Source organism: Pteropus vampyrus, unplaced genomic scaffold, assembly GCF_000151845.1.
Source record: "Pteropus vampyrus isolate Shadow unplaced genomic scaffold, Pvam_2.0 Scaffold67, whole genome shotgun sequence".
In the NCBI taxonomy this organism is placed as follows: domain Eukaryota; kingdom Metazoa; phylum Chordata; class Mammalia; order Chiroptera; family Pteropodidae; genus Pteropus; species Pteropus vampyrus.
The window spans coordinates 7,820,216-7,825,896 of record NW_011888848.1 but is presented as its reverse complement, the minus strand read 5'-3'; the positions used below and the strand labels follow the sequence as shown (position 1 = coordinate 7,825,896).

Here is a 5,681-nt window from a genome sequence, read left to right as displayed (position 1 = left end):
TGAGTAAGGAAGGTTATACAGACTCAGGAATAGGTTTTGACTGAAAAATATAAAAATTACTGAAGAGGCTGTGTCTGCTGATGAAGCAGCTGCTGCTACACTTCTGGCAGAGCTGAAGAAGTGAATTAAGGTTTGGTACCTTCTGCGGTTTTCGACATCCACTGGGTGTCTTAGGTCATATTTCTTGCAGATAAGAGGGGACTACTGTAGTTAAAATTTGATGTATGTTTATTATTATTACCTCAAGTCTCAGTGTCCTCAACATTTATGTTAGATGACACATAAGCATTCCAACAATAACTACTAATTCCTTTCTGTATGGCTGACTTTTGTGCTAATAAAATTTCTGAAAACTGTTGACTGCTGTTCAAAAAGAAAATCTATTAGTATGAGGAGGTCACATATTTATATACACCATACACAGATTTAAAAAGAAAATGCAGTTTATGTCTTTTCTCATTTATTTGATCTTTCTTTTATGTACTTAATCTACTGAGTAAGTAGGTGGGACAATTTATTCTAATTTAATAACTTTAGTGTAATCCAATAGTTTAAATCTTTAGGCAACTTAGTGGATTTTGGTCTAAATCCTAGTATTCTGGTTTCCTTTTTCTCAATCTGCTACTTTCCAACATGGTGTCTGGGTGTGTTGGAGAGGGAGATCATGTGGCGAAGGGAAAAAGACGGTCCCTAAGATTTATTTTCAAGGCTGTACACTGTCCTCTGGTCTCTGTAGAAATGTTTGTTGTTTAACTATGGCTACTGCTTGTCCTATTAGACAATGAGGTGGTTGTCTGTTCTCTATAAATTCAGGGTCAGGGCCAAATACCTCTCTTTGATTATTGGCCTTAAGATCTTTGTGACATCCATTCTGTCCTGGAACATGTTGTCTTTGACACACTGACTCTGACTATGAGCCAAGTCATACTATGAGCTGACTCCTGTGTGCCACCTTGGGGTCATGTGGGAACATTTATCTTAGAAGAATTCAACGAAGACCCTTCTGTCTAATCACATCGTGTTACATTTTTACTCTATTGTCCCTACCTATTCTCCCAAGGGAGAATCCTAAAAACAAAATCCTGTGTTTTAGGCATTCCCCTAAATCTAATACTCTCTCCTCTTTGCCTCTGAGATAGGAAAGCAGGACACAGACATCTTGCCTACCTTTCCATGGTTCTCTTTACCCAGGGCCAGAGGGTGGGCTTTCCACCTGCTTTATGTCACACCTTGGGTTCTGTGATCTGGCACAGCAGCCCCGCCTTTCTATGTGTTGAAAGTGATGCTTTGTAATTTAGACATCTTTCTTTCTCCTGACAGCCTGGCTTTCAAGTCCTCTCTCACTCTTAAAGAGGCCAATAAAATCAGCTCTGAGAATAAAAGCTAATCAACAGCGTCTTTGTTCTAGGTTCTTTCCTGCCCTAGAGCAACCAACCTCAAGCCTCAAATTGGTGAAGGAAAGCTGAAATGATTTAAAGGGGAGAAATTAAGAACATTACTAATTTAATATATCTTTTGTTATGTTAATTTGCTAATGTTTGTCTAACTTCAAAACCCATGCTTTTTCCAATGCGGGATATTTGGCACTGGGTAAGCCTGTAGTCTTTTAGGGCAAAATAGAAGAAAATCACAAATTGGAGGATATAAAGAGATTTGAAGTAGCTAGAATTTGGATACAAGAAGTGAGGAAGGAAAGAGACATATTTAAGATTTTCTGAGAGTGCCTGTGCCAAGTATCATTGCTATAGAAAATGGAAGTATTCCTAAACATCTTATGATGTTGCTTCAAGACAGATATCTCCATTTTAAAGAGTTATTAGTAAAAGGGCTGCTTGCAATCCAAAACATATAGGTCTCATCCAGTGGTATATCCAGAATAATTAGGGTATAATATTATTGCTAGATAGAATTTCTTTAAAATTTCAACATTTGTTTTGAGACCATCTAAATTGAATTAGGACATGGAGTCAGTCTGTCTGGGTTTGAGAACTTCAGTTTTCTCATCTATAAAATGAGAATTATAATAGTCAGCATTTGTTGAGTGTTTTAGTAAGTCAGGCACTCTTCTAAGCACTTGTATATTAACTTACGTAATAGGTAAATAACCCCAGGATATATTATTGCCATCTCTTTTTGCAGATGACAAAACTACATCTCTGAGAGATTAAGTTACTTGTTAGAGTTGAAAGGGGACTAGAACCCAGGTAGTGTGGCTCTAGATCTGAGTGGTAACAGTTAACACTTTTTTACTTATTCTACCCCAGGCACTGATCTAAGTGCTCCGTATCCTAAGAGATAAGAACTGTTTTTATCCCATTTTAAAGATTAGAATACTGAGTATTCTAAGTACTTAAGTATCTTGCTCAAGCTGGCACTGCTAGCAAGTGTGGAGCACTTGACCATGCAGTCTCCTCCAGAGTTTGTGCTCTCGACTTCAATGTTATATTGTCTCAAAGATACTTATGAACAAAAACGAAGAAAATCCATGTGAAATACTTAGCACAGCACCTGGGACAGAGGAAATGCTCAGTAAAAATAAACGGATTATTAATCAGGAAATCCTATCAATTGACAAATGTGACATAGATCCTTTAAGCAAGGAGTGTTCTGTACAAGTAAATCTTTTGCTATATGTGCCCACCTCATTTAATTTTATAGAATTTCATTCATTCACTCATTCATTAATTCATTAATACATTCAATCAGTCAATTTTGCCTCACATGTTACTTTAATGTGCCAACACTGTAGCAAGTGCTCTGGCATGTGAAGTAGATACCTCCTTGAAAAAAGGCTCATGGATTTGCTGTAGTGAAGTTAAAAAAAGCATTAAACAACTTAAAAAAATTCTATGTTGCAGCTGAGCTTCTCGAACTAGTTAATTTCAGTTGTTTGAAAGAGATTTGTTCTGGGCTTGGGAAATGCCTGGTAATACTGTGTCATTTAGCTGCTTCAGGCTAAATTTTCACACCTGCCATGCAACATTTTTACATGCTTAACTTTGAAATGCTTTACCTCTTAATCTGAAAGCTGTGTGCAAAACTTTATAGCTTTACACTTAATGTCCTGCTCACTGTTATTTCCTTACATATTTAAAAAACATAGCTCTGTTGTGAATGCCATTTGCTTCTGCTAAGGGGAGTCTGTGTAACCTAGAAAGCATAGGTTTCAGAATCAAAACATATGTGCAAAGCCAATTCTCCTAGTTCTTTGACCTCTAGCAAGATATTTAACTGCATCGAGCATCAGTTTCCTCATTTATGAAAGGGGATGATGCTTTCTACCCTACAGGATTGCTGGTGATTAAATTAAGTAATGAAGGCAAAAAACATCTCCTCTAAGGCACTCTGCTCCAGCTATATATTTCTATTGCACTATTGTTATTCTAATAATTTTAAGAAAGTGTGATTTTTGTCTTTTTTTTGGTTTAAAGTCATAAACAGTTATTTACTACTTTTTAAAAATTCATTTGCTTTTTTATAAGAGTTATTTTTTTCCCCCTTCTAGTTTTTCGGTAGTTATCTAAATGAAGTGATGCAATGCAGTTTAAAGCTAATGAGAATATATATTTTAAGGGGAATAAATTCTTATTATGGAAACCAATAATAGTAAATTAGATAGGATAAGGGAAAAAAGTGACCCAAGCAGAATTTTCATAAAAACGAGAAAGGTTAGAAAAAGAAAGATTTCAAAATTGATATGAATAAAGAGAAGAATCAAAACAATGAGAACTGTCTTGACTTTTGCAAGCCAACATTTGAAATGATAAAACAATTGAATCTTAGACTTTTGAGGGGTTCTTAAAAGCCAAAGGGAGTCCAGTGCCCGCCATAGAAATCTGATGCACAGCATCTCTGCTAAGCGGCCATCCAGCCTCAATTTCTAGAGAAAAAGAATTTACATCTTTGTGAAGCATCATAAGACAGTTACACAGTGCTCTGTTCGATGGAGATGTCCTTTCACAATTCTACCATTCTTTGAAAGATCACATCATTGTTCTTGTTTTTTATATGAAAGTTCTTCAAATATTCAAAGACAGGACTTTCTTCAAATTATACCACATCTTCTCTCTTGTTTTCTACAAGTTGCCAGTGTTTCTCTTAGAATGTAGAGCATAGAACAGACGAAATTAAGTATTTTTTTAATTGAAACTGTATCAATCCACTCCTATTCCCTACTGCCATGTGGATTTTTTTTTACCTTAAATATTTTATTACTAATACCCGAATCAGGATTTAAACTGAGGCTCATAAAATTTCAAAGATATGTTTTTCCTAGCACCATAATATTTCATTATAACCTTCATTCTAGGCACAGAAAACTGATTTTCTCCAAATATACCATGTTCCTCTCATCACAATAATTGTCCACAAACATCATTTCAGCCTGTAATTACTCATTTCTGTCCTTGTAAATTTTAATTCAATTTTTCATACTCAGGACTCCACCTTTTGCTTCCCAGGCCCTTCCCTCCACACAAGACAGACAGCTCTTTTTTATGATCTTATACAACAGAACTCATATACATTTATTGAGAAGAAAATGGAGGCGAGGGTCCAATTTGTTGTCATGTTTAAATTTGCTTGATTTTATTTGAAATAATTTAAACTTACAGAAGAATAACCATGTTAGCCATGCCTTTGATCCAGAAACATTTTTTTTTTTTTTTGCAGAAAAAATTAAATATTTTTGTAGAATTTATTTAAAATGGATCTGGAGTCTATGGCCATGCTACCCTGAACAAGCTCGATCCCGTCTGATCTTGGAAGCTAAGCAGGGTCAGGCCTGGTTAGTGCTTGGATGGGGAAGACCAGGTGCCGTAGGCGTAAAAATTAAAAAATAAGAGATCGTAAGCTTGACAAGGTCCTTGCATCTGTGAGGTCAACCAAGGGTTGCCTCGCCTAAAAAAAAAAATGGATCTGAAAATATATTTCCGATACAGATATTTAGAAGTCTTTAAGTTGCACATTCTTTTTCTTAATCAGGAAATCCTATAAATTGCTCAAAATATATTTGTGTTCTAAAAGTTTTCAGTAGAATTCAAATTCATTTTTTTTTTTTTAATAATAAAAACAGAAAATTGGTTACCTTTAGTGTTAGGTGCTTCTGGATATTTCTAAGCAAAAAATCATTCTAAAAGTGGATTTTTCACTTTTTCAAACACCAGGTAGCTTGCTTTCCATCAACTCATACTTTATTATATATTTTCCTGTCGTATATTAATCACGAAAATGAGTATTTTACTTAATAATATTTAGCGGACGCATTTACAAAAGCTAGCTAATATCATATTTCTACTGAGAATTTCTCTGAGAATTTTTTCGTTTCTGAGTTTTGAGGAGAGTGAGATGGCCAGATACCTAATGACCAAGAAGATTAATTTACATTATATTTAGAATCGTAACCTCTCACATGTTACTGCAACTAAAGGCTAGGTGACAGTTTTATTTTCTTTACATAGTATCCACAAACTTTATCTAGGGGTTTTCTTTTTCGTGTATTTTTTTTTTTTTTGGTCACCATTTTATTTTGAACAATGCTACAATGAAAGAAAAATGATTGTTTTTTTCTCGTTCATGATAATAGCATGATATGCCTTAACATGTTAATTAAACTGTTTCACGATTTCTATTTTCTCAAGACTATAAAATCAATAAAGTCTAGAAAGTTCAAAGAGGAAGTC

The 5,681-nt window shown here is 34.8% G+C and overlaps 1 pseudogene; it reads left to right on the top strand.

Moving 5' to 3' along the window:
- The first annotated feature begins 4,716 nt into the window (after positions 1–4,716).
- On the top strand, positions 4,717–4,824 carry LOC111740723 (annotated as a pseudogene).
- The last annotated feature ends 857 nt before the right edge of the window (positions 4,825–5,681 follow it).